The sequence below is a fragment of the Anomaloglossus baeobatrachus genome, chromosome 6 (assembly GCF_048569485.1).
Source record: "Anomaloglossus baeobatrachus isolate aAnoBae1 chromosome 6, aAnoBae1.hap1, whole genome shotgun sequence".
In the NCBI taxonomy this organism is placed as follows: Eukaryota; Metazoa; Chordata; class Amphibia; order Anura; family Aromobatidae; genus Anomaloglossus; species Anomaloglossus baeobatrachus.
In genome coordinates, this window is record NC_134358.1 from 571,757,420 (window position 1) to 571,772,973 (window position 15,554).

The following is a 15,554-nucleotide window of genomic DNA, read 5'->3' on the forward strand; positions in this document are numbered from 1 at the left end:
ATGTAGTGGCTAAAATGAGGTCCTCAAAAAATCCACTCTGATATAGACGGCTCACTACTGAAGCAGCTAGAACGGAGTGGCTTTTTTGAGGTCCTCAAAAAATCCACTACGACACAATGTGGATATTATGAGGACTTTCAGCTGCGCACTGTTACGCTTTTTGCTTTGAGGCTCCTCCCACTCTTCGAAAAAATACATTGCAGTCACCTCAGTACCAAATGTACATAATGTAGTGGCTAAAATGAGGTCCTCAAAAAATCCACTCTGATATAGACGGCTCACTACTGAAGCAGCTAGAACGGAGTGGCTAAAATGAGGTCCTCAAAAAATCCACTACGACACAATGTGGATATTATGAGGACTTTCAGCTGCGCACTGTTACGCTTTTTGCTTTGAGGCTCCTCCCACTCTTCGAAAAAATCCATTCCAGTCACCTCAGTACCAAATGTACATAATGTAGTGGCTAAAATGAGGTCCTCAAAAAATCCACTCTGATATAGACGGCTCACTACTGAAGCAGCTAGAACGGAGTGGCTTTTTTGAGGTCCTCAAAAAATCCACTACGACACAATGTGGATATTATGAGGACTTTCAGCTGCGCACTGTTACGCTTTTTGCTTTGAGGCTCCTCCCACTCTTCGAAAAAATACATTGCAGTAACCTCAGTACCAAATGTACATAATGTAGTGGCTAAAATGAGGTCCTCAAAAAATCCACTCTGATATAGACGGCTCACTACTGAAGCAGCTAGAACGGAGTGGCTTTTTTGAGGTCCTCAAAAAATCCACTACGACACAATGTGGATATTAGGAGGACTTTCAGCTGCGCACTGTTACGCTTTTTGCTTTGAGGCTCCTCCCACTCTTCGAAAAAATCCATTGCAGTCACCTCAGTACCAAATGTACATAATGTAGTGGCTAAAATGAGGTCCTCAAAAAATCCACTCTGATATAGACGGCTCACTACTGAAGCAGCTAGAACGGAGTGGCTTTTTTGAGGTCCTCAAAAAATCCACTACGACACAATGTGGATATTATGAGGACTTTCAGCTGCGCACTGTTACGCTTTTTGCTTTGAGGCTCCTCCCACTCTTCGAAAAAATACATTGCAGTCACCTCAGTACCAAATGTACATAATGTAGTGGCTAAAATGAGGTCCTCAAAAAATCCACTCTGATATAGACAGCTCACTACTGAAGCAGCTAGAACGGAGTGGCTTTTTTGAGGTCCTCAAAAAATCCACTACGACACAATGTGGATATTATGAGGACTTTCAGCTGCGCTCTGTTACGCTTTTTGCTTTGAGGCTCCTCCCACTCTTCGAAAAAATCCATTGCAGTCACCTCAGTACCAAATGTACATAATGTAGTGGCTAAAATGAGGTCCTCAAAAAATCCACTCTGATATAGACGGCTCACCACTGAAGCAGCTAGAACGGAGTGGCTAAAATGAGGTCCTCAAAAAATCCACTACGACACAATGTGGATATTATGAGGACTTTCAGCTGCGCACTGTTACGCTTTTTGCTTTGAGGCTCCTCCCACTCTTCGAAAAAATCCATTGCAGTCACCTCAGTACCAAATGTACATAATGTAGTGGCTAAAATGAGGTCCTCAAAAAATCCACTCTGATATAGACGGCTCACTACTGAAGCAGCTAGAACGGAGTGGCTTTTTTGAGGTCCTCAAAAAATCCACTACGACACAATGTGTGAAATTATAAGCACTTTCTCGGCTGCGCTCTGTTACGTTTTTCGCCGTGAGGCTCCTCCCACTCTTCAAAAAACTGAATTTCAGTCACTTCAGTACCAAATGTACATAATGAAGGCTACAGAGAGATCCTCAAAAAATCCACTCTGATCCAATATGGTAAGTTATGAAGACTGTCAGCTGCGCGGTTCCGTTTTTCCTTGTGAGGCTCCGCCCACTCTTTCAATGTCAGTCCTGCGGCCACGACTCGTGGAAATACGGTAAAATTAAAATTCCAGCAAAACTGAATAATCAGCGCTGTGTGGAATTATTTATATTGTAAAAAATAATAATAAAATGTAAGTTATAATAATAATGAAAATAAAAATTTGCCCTTTGGAATAAAATAATAAATATAACAGTGTGAGCATCTAATAAATAAAAACATGAAATCATTCCAATTATAAATCTGATTCCAGCCCCTGCTGTAGAAACTGAACTGTGCTGTATGGAGAAAAGATCACAGATATCATCAAAAAATCCACTCTGATCTAGCCACCTCACTGGTGAAGCAGCTAGAACGGAGTGGATAAAATGAGGTGACCAAAAACATGTGACTACAGCGAGGCCTCAAGAAATCAACTCTGATCTAGACACTTCAGCAGTGAGCCGGCTAGATCAGAGTGGAAAAAATGAGGACCACAAAAAACCCACTCTGATCTAGACACTTCAGTAGTGAGCCGGCTAAATCAGAGTGGAAAAAATGAGGCCTCAAAAAATCAACTCCGATATAGCCGGCTCACTACTGAAGCAGCTAGATCAGAGTTGATTTTTTGAGGACCACAAAAAATCAACTCTGATCTAGACGCAACCCTGAGGGGACAGCGGCGCTCCGGCCGGATGTGACGTCACACACTACGGGGTCTCCTCCTGTGAGGCCGCAGGATTCCGGGGCCTCCGCTGTGCGCTGCACTGAGGGGACAGCGGCGCTCCGGCCGGATGTGACGTCACACACTACGGGGTCTCCTCCTCTGAGGCCGCAGGATTCCGGGGCCTCCGCTGTGTGCTGCACTGAGGGGGACAGCGGCGCTCCGGCCGGATGTGACGTCACACACTACGGGGTCTCCTCCTCTGAGGCCGCAGGATTCCGGGGCCTCCGCTGTGCGCTGCACTGAGAGGGACAGCGGCGCTCCGGCCGGATGTGACGTCACACACTACGGGGTCTCCTCCTCTGAGGCCGCAGGATTCCGGGGCCTCCGCTGTGCGCTGCACTGAGGGGGACAGCGGCGCTCCGGCCGGATGTGACGTCACACACTACGGGGTCTCCAAGGGTCCAAAACACAACAACGGGTTTAGTGAAATCGCGGCTCCGTCCCTCAGGCTCCGCTGCAGCGACAGCACGCGCGCATTCTACACTGGCCGATGCTAGACTGTATGGTCTCCTGCCAGGTATGGCGTAATGTCACGTGATAGGGGCGTGTTCAGAAGTTTCCAGACGATATACACATTCTTCAAATTGTCATTTTCCAGCAAACTTTACAAACCTTATTTTTGGGGGGGCAGAGACCCATGTGACAGTAAATACCTAAAAGGAACACCATTGTAAACTGCACCCCTCAGAGTGCTGGAAATCACATCCAAGAAGTTGTGCACTGTCTCCTGAGTCCACAGATGCCCACATGTGGTGGAAATCTACTGTTTGTGCGCCCGGCAGGGCTCGGAAGGGAAGGAGCGCTATTTCACTGCAAAATTGGCTGCAATAATTAGCGGTCGTCATGTCTCGTTTGGAGAGCTCCTGAGGTGCCCAAACAGTGGCGCTCCCCCACAAGTGACCCCATTTTAGAAACTAGACCCCTCAAGGAATTTATCTAGATGTTTAGTGATCCCCGAGAACCCCCAGGAACTTCACAATAACTTTAGAACATTGAGCTGTGAAAATGAACAAATACATATCACAAAAATGTTTCTTTAACCCAAAATTTTTCATTAGGATAAGAGGCGATAATGACCCGTACAACGTGTGTAATGTCTCCTCAGTCTGACGATGCCCCGTATGTAGTGCACAGTGAAGAAGGGAAGGAGCGCCATACTGGAGTGCAGATTTAGTAGAATGGTTTGCTGGTGCCATGTCACATTGGTGGAGCCCCTGAGGTGTCAGAACAGCAGTGACCCCATTTTACAAATTGCACCCCTCAATGAATTCAGCCAGGGGTGCAGTGGGCATATTAAGGCCCTGTGCGCACGCTGCGTTTTTTATCGCAGTTTTGCTGCATGTTTCGCTGCAGAAAATGTTCATAACCTTTCTGCAGTGATTCACCAGCAAAACCTATGGGGAAAAAAAATGCTGTGCGCACTAGGCGGATTTTGACAGCTGCATGTTTTGCTGCGGCATTTCCGCAACAAAAACAATTGCATGTCACTTCTTTTCCGCAGGTCCCTGCAGTTTCGAGGGCTGGCAGATCAATCACCCGCTGACTCTGGGTCGACGGAGGATTGATCCCCGGTATCTGGCCGGAGGCTGCTCCACATATAAAGTTTATGGGGAACAGAATCTGGCCCAAAGGGGTAGGAGCAAGCGCGTCATACTCACCGATGACCGGGCGGCTGTCACACTGCTCCCGCAGCAGCAGCTCTTTCATCTTCCAGAGCCGGCTCATTATTCCATCTCGTATTCACGCCTTCCCTGCTCACCGGTGGCTGTGATTGGTTGCAGGCAGACACACCCCCATGCTGAGTGGCAGCTGTCTCAGCGCAACCAATCACAGCCGCCGGTGGGCGGGTCTATAGTATACAGTAAAATAAATAAATGATTTTAAAAAACCGGTGTGTAGTCCCCCCCCAATCTTGATAACCAGCCAGGATAAAGCTTCACAGCTGGGGGCTGGTATTCTCAGGCTGGGGAGCCCCACGTTATGGGGAGCCCTCCAGCCTAGAAATATCAGCCAGCAGCTACCCGGAATTGCTGCATCCATTAGATGCGACTGTCCCGGACTTTTCCCGGCTCTTCCCGTTGCCGTGATGCGGTGGCAATTGGGGTAATGAAGAAGTTAATGGCAGCAGCCCATAGCTGCTGCTAAGTCCTAGTTTAGTGATTGCAGGCGTCTATATGACACCCCCTCATCACTAAACTGTAAGTGAAAGTAAATAAGCACAAACACCCCAAAAATCCTTTATTTGAAGTAAAAGACAAAAAGCCCCCTCTTTCACCACTTTATTAACCCCTAATAACAGCCCTCCAGGTCCGATGTAATCCACACGAGGTCCCACGATGCTTCCAGCTCTGCTACACCTGGCACTCACAGTGAGCGCCATAGACCATGACTATTCACGGTTAGAGTCAGGACACAAGTGAAGTGAGCCGCCGGGATCAGCGGTGACTTCACTCGTGCTTTGCAGTGACAGGTGGAGGACTCCAGCGGTCACTGTACATCAGCTGACTGAAGTCACCGCTGATCTAATACCTTCTCCAGTGAGGCTGCCACCGGGCACTGCTCCCCTGCTTATGCTTATGCATGAGACCGCCTGTTACAGACCGGCTCATGCATATGCAGTTATTCAGTGCACAGCTGACCCGGCAACAGCAGAGCGCCGGAGGCAGCCGTGCAGGACACAGCACTGCCCGGAGACTTCAGCACTATGGACAGCAGGAGCGGGGAGAGGTGAGTAACGCAGAGACATACCGCAGCAAGCCGCGGTAAAACCGCAACAAACCACATGCTATTTTCTGGTGTGGTTTGCTGCGTTTTTTACCGCAGGTGCGGTAATCTTTCTGAGCCTGCGGAATTTTCGTAAGGAAATTCCATTTTTCTAGTGCGCACAGACCCTAACACCACAGTTGTCACAAAATCCTATACTATTGGGCAGTGAAGGAAAAAACAAAACATTACTGGTAAAAATGTAATTAAATTCCAGATTATTAATTTTCACAGGAGGAATATGTAAAGGCCAATAGTGTGTTACACAATTTCTCCTGAATGTGGCAGTGCCCCACATGTGACCGTACAGTACTGTTTGGCTGCTCCGCAGGGCTCAGGAGGGAAGGAGCGCCATTTGATTTATGGCACATAGGTTTTCCTAGAATAGTTTGCAGACTCCGTTTGCAGAACCCCTAAGGCTGTGTGCGCACGTTGGCTTTTTTTTACATACAGCGTTTTTGTGCTTTTTTGGCCGCAAAAAACGCAAGCGTTTTTGGTTGCGTTTTGCTGCGTTTTTCCAATGCATTGCATGGGTGGAAAAACGCGGACAAGAATTGACGTGTTGCTTTTTTAGTCACTTCAAAACGCAGCTAAAAAAAAACGCTGTGTGCGGACAGCAAAAATGAAAACTCATAGACTTTGCTGGGGAAGCAAAGTCCTGCAGTTTTCTGCCCAAAAACGCACCCGAAAAAACACTGCGAAAAATGCACTGTGCGCACATAGCCTTAGGCATGTTGTGTTTTTGCCTTCACAAATCTGTAAGGAAATCCTGATGCCAGTGAAGTCTATGAGAATCCTGTAGTTTTGTGCACATGGTCAAGATTTTTTCCTTGTAGATTTCATTGCAGAAATAATCTGCAGCATGTCATCAATTCTGTTTTTGGCTGCGTTTCACCATTTGAAAACAAGGAAATTAAAAAAATGAGGCAAAACGTGTGTTTTTGCAGCAGCAGTTTCTCTGCCAGGGAGATGCAGAATGTCAGCAAGCAAATCCACAACGTGTGCACATAGCCTTAAGGCCCTGTCACACACAGAGATAAATCTGTGGCAGATCTGTGGCAGATCTGTGGCAGATCTGTGGCAGATCTGTGGCTGCAGTGAAATTGTGGACAATCAGTGCCAGGTTTGTGGCTGTGTACAAATGGAACAATATGTCCATGATTTCACTGCAACCACAGATCTGCCAAAGATTTCTCTCTGTGTGTGACGGGGCCTTTAGTGTCAAAACAGCAAGAAACCCCCTCAAATGACCACATTTGGAAATTACACCCCTCCGGGAATTCATCTATGGGTGTAATGATGATTTAAGGGTGATTTACACACTGCGCCATCGCTAGCGATGTCGAAGCGCGATAGCACCTGCCCCCATCGTTCGTGCGACATTTGGTGCTCGCTGCCTTAGCAAACATTATCGCTACGGCAGCGTCACAGCGTACATACCTTCCCTACGACGTCCGCTGTGACTGCCGAACAATCCTCTCTCAAGGGGGAGGAGTGTTTGGCGTCATAGCAACGTCATTAAGCAGCCTGCCAATAGAAGCGGAGATGAGCAGGATGTAACATCCCGCCCACCTCCTTCCTTCCGCATTGCCGGGTGAGACGCAGGTAAGGAGATGTTTGTCGCTCCTGCACTGTCACACATAGCGATGTGTGCTGCCGCAGGAATGACGAACAAAATCGTACCTGTGGCAGCAGTGATATTAAGGAAAGGAGCGACGTGTCAACGATCACCGTTTTTGAACGATTTTGCGATCGTTGATAGTCGCTCATTGGTGTTACATGCTGCAATGTCGGTAACGGCGCCGGATGTGCGTCACTACCGACGTAACCCCGACGATATATCGTTACCGATGTCGCATCGTGTAAAGCACCCTTTAGTCTCTAGAAAACACTCATGGTGTCACATGCGGCGAATGTTGCAGAATTAAAATTTGCGAAATAGCCCTTGTAGTGCCAGTACATTATAGTGCCCGTACATTGTGCCCAGTTTGTGCTGCTGGAGACCTGCATCCCGTAAATCAAGCAGGTTCTCCTCACTACAACAATATCAGACATGTGAACGCTTATAAGAAAAACATGGCACATCTAACACTGTGGTTGGGTGCAATGGTAGGGTCCAGTGCCGTAACCATAAGCAAATAACCATGTGCTCCAAAATGAAATGTAATTCATTTATTCCAAGAAATTCCAAAAGATTTCCCTCCAGTAAAGAAGATGGTTCGGTCAGTTAGACCTTCAGTACACAGGTGTGATTTTTGTATATAGTCACCAAAGTATATCACATAATATACAAGAACAAAAATATATATATTTTTTTTTTTTACAAAATGAATAAAAATGACAGTGTAGGGGGGCGTGGCTTGCTAATGGCCGGGTAAGAAGCATGAGCCTGGAGCGCTCTGCAATCTCCTCTGATTCTGCCGTCTGAACTTGAATCCCCGCTGCTCTGATCTTATGGGCAGACCTCGGAAGCCCTCCACAACCGGCCAGACCGAAAATAAAGCACTGGCACGCATGGAGCGCTTCTTAAATCATGGATCCCCGCTCACCTCACAGAAGACTCCCAGGTCAGTGAAGACAAAGATGGTGTCGGCTTCTTATGCTGGGGGGAGCTCTCAGCGGGCACGGAGCAGTCCAGGCAGTATAACTCCAGAAGAATCTCAAGAGGGGCTCATGGAGGGGGGAGAAGACATGGCCCTGTCAGAGATTAGCTAATATCTAAAATCACCCCCACTAAGGAAGATCTGGAGAGCTGCATTTTCAGGCTGGAGGCTGCACACAGGAAGGAGCTGCAGTGTCTCACAGCTGCATTTACTGTGATAGTGGAGGAGGTGGAAAAGACACAGGATGAGGTGCTGAGTGAACTGCAGGCACACAGAGAAGCCATTCTCAGTAACTCCAACAAGCTGGAAGAGCTGGCAGGGGGCCTAGAGGATATTGATAACCGCAATAGGTGGAATAACATCCGGATAAGAGGCATACCTGAAACAGTGAATAATGGGGAACTGGACTGTGTTGCGCAGAATTTATTTAAACACCTACTGGGAGAGAGAGGGATTCATTCAGTGGAGCTGGACAGAATACATCGAGCCCGAGGGGGAAGAAGGCTACTTTCCGTTTGCTGGGTGACCTCGCCAACTTCCTGGGAACCTTTGAAATTCCGATGGTGGATCTCCCAGAGTGGCCCTCGGCTCCCGGGCTTCCTGTCTCCCCTCCAAAATGGATCACGGCTCATCAGAACAAGTAAAACAAGACCCGGACCCAAGCCGAGGAGGCAAAAGACACCTGAGGTCTCCAGATCACGTGAGATGGGTGTTGCTTAATAAGCGTCTGAGTTTGAATGTTTGATGCTCACCACCTGGTCAATGATGGAGCCCATCGGGGCTGTAATGTTCTTGAGTGGTTGGGATTGGGATTGGGACTCTAAAGTTAATGTTATCTATAACTGTTCAAGAAACAAAAATGACAATGTAAATGATATGATAAAGAAAATATACATATTAGGCCCCTTTCTTACCAGTTACTGTCTGTTACCCTTACTTACTGTCAGTCACAATCCGTTGGCTCGACGGATCCGTCGCAGATTGTAGACAAACTGATGCGACGGATCCGACTAGCTGGGGGCTGATAATAACTTGGAGCATGCTCAGTTTAAAAAAAAACGGAATCAGTCGCTGGATTCCGTCATTTGATGGATTGACGGATCCTGCGCCCATAGGCTTCCATTCTACCAAACGACGGACAGCGATGGATCCGTCGCTGTTCCTTTTTTTTCGACGTAGACAAAAAACGTTACTTTGTCAGTTGTCTATATCTGCCAGACAAACCATTTTCGATGGATCCGTCGAACGACGGATGAAACGTGAGGCCATCCATCGCAATCCGTCGCTAATTCAAGTTTGAGAAAAAAAACGGATCCAGCGGCATCAGTCGCTGGATCTGTTTTTGTTTTTTTTTTTCAAAATTCGATGGATTGTGACTGACTGCAAAAAACTGATGTGAAAGGGGCCTTAGACGACAGGAAGAAAAATTACAACCACATAAATGAAGAGGATCAGAAAAGAAACCAGAAAAAAAAATATTGTTAGGACCATGATAGATTAGTATGATCCATAAATAAGTATATGAGGAATTATAGTAATAATATACAATTGTCATTCTATATATCCAGCATATAGAATAAGCAGAACCAGATAAGGGTATATTAAGCAACTACAAGAAAAGCTTGAGTGATTACTGCTATATACTAAGCAGTAAGACATGAAAAAGACCATATCATACGGTGCTGGAAGTATACCAGGAATGCTGGCAGCAACATCATAGTGCACATACACTGCTACATACACGGCAATAAGAGACATGAAAAGACGATACTATACTGTGCTGGAAGTATACAGATTGTGAGGGATGCTGCCACTAACCTGAGTGTATACAGCAGCTAGAAAAGAGGAACAAAGGGGGCCTAAGTCTGAGCAATAAGGAGCCAATACCATTGTACATTCGGCCATAAGGGCCATGAAAGAGAGTAAAGCCCGCTACACACGCTTCAATATATCTCACAATCCGTCGTTGGGGTCAAGTTGTAAGTGACGCACATCCGGCATCGTTTGTGAGGTATCTGCGTGTGACATCTACGTGCGATCAGGATTAAACGCAAAACCGTTGATCGCAAACACATCGTATCTTTGTCTAGAATTGAGCATTTTGTTGCACGAACCTAGTCAATTGTAACGTGTGACATCCCTCATACGATTGTGATGTCTGAGGCTATGTGCGCAGGTGTGCGCTCTGCACCGCAGCTTAAAAAAGGTCCGCTTCAGAGCGCAGCTGAAAAGCTGCGTTCTGAAGCGCCTCACAATGTCTGTCATTCACTAATCTCTGTCAGCCGGTCACTATCTCTGTCCCTCTCTTTCTGTCCATGTCAGTCTATCCCCCTCTCTCATATACTCACCGATCCCCGGCGCTGCACGGCGTTCACACTGCTCCGGCGGCTTTTACTGTATTGAAAAAGCCGGCCGCCCATTAAACAAACTCGTATTCCCTGCTTTCCCCCGCCCACCGGCGCCTATGATTGGTTACAGTGAGACACGCCCCCACGCTGAGTGACAGGTGTCACACTGCACCCAATCACAGCAGCCGGTGGGCGTGTCTATACTGTGTAGTGAAATAAATAATTAAAAAAACCGGCGTGCGGTTCCCCCCAATTTTAAAACCAGCCAGATAAAGCCATACGGCTGAAGGCTGGTATTCTCAGGATGGGGAGCTCCACGTTATGGGGAGCCCCCCCAGCCTAACAATATCAGCCAACAGCCGCCCAGAATTGCCGCATACATTATATGCGACAGTTCTGGGACTGTACCCGGCTCTTCCCGATTTGCCCTGGTGCGTTGGCAAATCGGGGTAATAAGGAGTTAATGGCAGCCCATAGCTGCCACTAAATCCTAGATTAATCATGTCAGGCGTCTATGAGACACCCTCCATGATTAATCTGTAAATTACAGTAAATAAACACACACACCCGAAAAAATCCTTTATTAGAAATAAAAAACACAAACATATACCCTGGTTAACCACTTTAATCAGCCCACAAAAGCCCTCCATGTCCGGCGTAATCCAGGATGCTCCAGCGTCGCTTCCAGCGCTGCTGCATGGAGGTGACAGGAGCTGCAGAAGACACCGCCGCTCCGGTCACCTCCACACAGCAACTGAAGACAGCCGTGCGATCAGCTGAGCTGTCAGTGAGGTTACCCGCTGTCACTGGATCCAGCGGTGGCCGCGGGTAACCTCAGTGACAGCTCAGCTGATCGCGCTACTCACCTCAGTTGCTGCGTGGAGGTGAGAGGAGCGGCGGTGAGTAGCGCGATCAGCTGAGCTGTCACTGAGGTTACCCGCGGCCACCGCTGCATCCACCGCTGGATCCAGTGACAGCGGGTAACCTCAGTGACAGCTCAGCCGATCGCGCGGCTGTCTTCAGTTGCTGTGTGGAAGTGACCGGAGCGGCTGTGTATTCTGCTGCTCCGGTCACCTCCATGCAGCAGCGCTGGAAGCGACGCTGGACCATCCTGGATTACACCGGACATGGAGGGCTTTTTGGGGCTGATTAAAGTGGTGAACCAGGGTATATGTTTGTGTTTTTTATTTCTAATAAAGGATTTTTTCGGGTGTGTGTGTTTATTTACTGTAACTTACAGATTAATCATGGAGGGTGTCTCATAGACGCCTGACATGATTAATCTAGGACTTATTGGCAGCTATGGGCTGCCAATAACTCCTTATTACCCCGATTTGCCAACGCACCAGGGCAAATCGGGAAGAGCCGGGTACAGTCCCAGAACTGTCGCATCTAATGTATGCGGCAATTCTGGGCGGCTGTTGGCTGATATTGTTAGGCTGGGGGGCTCCCCATAACGTGGAGCTCCCCATCCTGAGAATACCAGCCTTCAGCCGTATGGCTTTATCTGGCTGGTTTTAAAATTGAGGGGGACCGCACGCCGTTTTTTTTAATTATTTAATTATTTATTTCACAACACAGTATAGACCCGCCCACCGGCTGCTGTGATTGGGTGCACACCTGTCACTCAGCGTGGGGGCGTGTCTCACTGTAACCAATCATAGGCGCCGGTGGGCGGGGAAAGCAGGGAATACGAGATTGTTTAATGGGCGGCCGGCTTTTTCAAAATAGTAAAAGCCGCCGGAGCAGTGTGAACGCCGTGCAGCGCCGCGCCGGGGATCGGGGAACGGTGAGTATATGAGAGAGGCCTGCTCAATTCAGTCACTCAGGAGTTTAGCGGTCACCGGTGAGTCCTTCAGGGGTGACCGCTAATCAGGACGCGACACAGAGAGCCGCAGCATGACAATGAAGTCGGGTGAAGTTCACCCGAGTTCATTCTGACAGTGCGGCTCTGTCTGTGTCTGCTGTCAGCGGCCATTCAGCTCTGCTACATGGCTGTCTGTGTCTGCTGTCAGCGGCCATGTAGCAGAGCTGAATGGCAGATGACATAGTAAAAACGCGTCCCTACACATTACACACGCTTGTCAAGTAAATAAATAAAAAAAAAAAAAAAAAAAAAAGGTGCCCAATGCATACGTCACAGAACACATGATCTAAAGGATCGCACACAAAATTGATCAATTTAACATAGACTACTAACGCTCGTGTTACAGCAAATGAACGACCTACGTGCAATCTCATAAGATCCCGTATGCAACCTGGGCGTGTCACATCGCAAATGCGATTGTACAACTAATTGCAACGTGTAAAGCAGGCTTAAGGCTACTTTCACACATCAGGTTTTTTCCATCAGGCACAATCCGGAAAAAAAATGGGTAAAACGGATCCGGTACAGCATCCGTTTTATCCCCATAGATTTGCATTGTTACCGGATTGTGCCAGATGGCTTTGCGTTGCATCCGTTTTTTTCCGGATGCGGCAAAATTAAAGCGGCGGCCGGAGGCAACGTATCTTGTAACGTTTTTTTGTCCGGCAAAAAAACGCATCGCGCCGGATCCGGCGCGATATGGCGTGTTTTACAATAGAAGCCTATGGACGCCGGATCCGGCGTAATGCGGCAAAAACCGGATGCGGCTGCCGGATCCGTTTTTGTAAACTGAGCATGCTCCAATGTTTTGAAAAAAACGGATCCAGGAAAAAAACGGATGCAAAACAGATCCAACTGATCCGTTTTTTTATGCATCCAGCATAACGGATCCGTTAAAAACGGATCCGGTGGATACGGTTTTTACAATTTTTTGCCGGATCCGTTGGATCAGGAAAAAAAAGAATTCTTCCTGAATGCAGAAAACTGATGTGTGAAAGTAGCCTAATGCTATACCGTGCTGGAGGTGACCAGATCATGTAGGACGCTGGCAAAAAGTATAACGTGGTGTCCACCGCTTACAAAGAGTGCGCAAGTAATCTGTGGATTTGTGGGTATATAAGGACGGCTATCCGGCCAGAGCTTCCTTTCACAGGGACTGGTGACGTGGATGAGTGTGTGAGGGATGCACATGTGTCGGGTTAGGCCCTTGTGCGCACGCTGCTTTTTTTACCGCGGTTTTACCTTGGTTTTGCTGCATGTTTCGCTGCAGAAAATGTTCATAAGCTTTCTGCAGTGATTCACCAGCAAAATGCCACTAGAGCAGGGTAAAGGGCGCACCATGCCACTAGAGCAGGGTAAGGGGTGCACTGTGCCACTAGAGCAGGGTAAAGGGTGCACAATGCCTCTAGAGCAGGGTAAAGGGTGCACCGTGCCACTAGAACAGGGTAAAGGGTGCACCGTGCCACTAGAACAGGGTAAAGGGTGCACCGTGCCACTAGAGGAGGGTAAAGGGCGCACCGTGCCACTAGAGCAGGGTAAGGGGTGCATCATGCCACTAGAGCAGGGTAAAGGGTGCATCATGCCACTAGAGCAGGGTAAAGGGTGCACCGTGCCACTAGAACAAAGTAAGGGGTGCACCATGCCACTAGAGCAGGGTAAAGGGTGCACCGTGCCACTAGAGCAGGGTAAAGGGTGCACCGTGCCACTAGAACAAAGTAAGGGGTGCACCATGCCACTAGAGCAGGGTAAAGGGTGCACCGTGCCACTAGAGCAGGGTAAAGGGCGCACCGTGCCACTAGAGCAGGGTAAGGGGTGCATCATGCCACTAGAGCAGGGTAAAGGGTGCACCGTGCCACTAGAACAAAGTAAGGGGTGCACCATGCCACTAGAGCAGGGTAAAGGGTGCACCGTGCCATTAGAGCAGGGTAAAGGGTGCACCGTGCCACTAGAGCAGGGTAAAGGGCGCACCATGCCACTAGAAGAGGGTAAGGGGTGCACCGTGCCACTAGCAGAGGGTAAAGGGTGCACCGTGCCACTAGAGCAGGGTAAAGGGTGCACCGTGCCACTAGAGCAGGGTAAAGGGTGCACCATGCCACTAGAGCAGGGTAAAGGGTGCACCGTGCCACTAGAGCAGGGTAAAGGGTGCACTGTGCCACTAGAGCAGGGTAAAGGGTGCATCATGCCACTAGAGCAGGGTAAGGGGTGCATCATGCCACTAGAGCAGGGTAAAGGGTGCACCGTGCCACTAGAGCAGGGTAAAGGGTGCATCATGCCACTAGAGCAGGGTAAAGGGTGCATCATGCCACTAGAGCAGGGTAAGGGGTGCATCATGCCACTAGAGCAGGGTAAAGGGTGCATCATGCCACTAGAGCAGGGTAAAGGGTGCACCGTGCCACTAGAACAAAGTAAGGGGTGCACCATGCCACTAGAGCAGGGTAAAGGGTGCACCGTGCCACTAGAGGAGGGTAAAGGGCGTACCGTGCCACTAGAGCAGGGTAAGGGGTGCATCATGCCACTAGAGCAGGGTAAAGGGTGCACCGTGCCACTAGCAGAGGGTAAAGGGTTCACCATGCCATAGAGCAGGGTAAAGGGTGCACCGTGCCACTAGAGTAGGGTAAAGGGTGCACCGTGCCACTAGAGCAGGGTAAAGGGTGCACTGTGCCACTAGAGGAGGGTAAAGGGCGCACCGTGCCACTAGAGCAGGGTAAGGGGTGCATCATGCCACTAGAGCAGGGTAAAGGGTGCACCGTGCCACTAGAACAAAGTAAGGGGTGCACCATGCCACTAGAGCAGGGTAAAGGGTGCACCATGTCACTAGAGCAGGGTAAAAGGCGCACCATGCCACTAGAAGAGGGTAAGGGGTGCACCGTGCCACTAGCAGAGGGTAAAGGGTGCACCATGCCATAGAGCAGGGTAAAGGGTGCACCGTGCCACTAGAGCATTGTAAAGGGTGCACCGTGCCACTAGAGCAGGGTAAGGGGGGCACCGTGCCACTAGAGCAGGGTAAAGGGTGCACCGTGCCACTAGAGCAGGGTAAAGGGTGCACCGTGCCACTAGAGCAGGGTAAGGGGTGCACCGTGCCACTAGAGCAGGGTAAGGGGTGCACCGTGCCACTAGAGCAGGGTAAAGGGTGCACTGTGCCACTAGAACAGGTTTTTACAAAAGACCCAATGTTTATCAACATAAAACCTTTATTTTGTCCCAAAAGTGATAATGACTGTAGCACAGAGAGAGAAGATCAGTAAAAGTTCTGCAGGTAACAACAGTCACAATCAGTAGGACGTGCACCGGCCGTCGCTGGGAATGACTTCAGCACATCTGCGGACACAGGGCATCACTAGTCACTCACACTGC

At 48.8% G+C, this 15,554-nt stretch overlaps 2 protein-coding genes across 3 annotated transcripts in view; one reads left to right on the forward strand and one right to left on the reverse strand.

Moving 5' to 3' along the window:
- Positions 1-15,554, reverse strand: part of LOC142243708 (uncharacterized) — a 478,920-nt gene that overhangs the window by 301,311 nt on the left and 162,055 nt on the right. The gene's annotated exons all lie outside the window — the stretch shown is intronic.
- The window catches only part of LOC142243704 (uncharacterized), a 49,826-nt gene continuing 37,150 nt past the window's right edge, over positions 2,879-15,554 (forward strand). Inside the window, exon 1 of one of the 2 annotated variants that reach the window (XM_075315877.1) lies at positions 2,879-3,136. The gene's annotated coding sequence lies outside the window, so the exon portion shown is untranslated. The remainder of the gene's footprint in view (positions 3,137-15,554) is intronic. The other variant, XM_075315878.1, reaches the window with a different exon arrangement.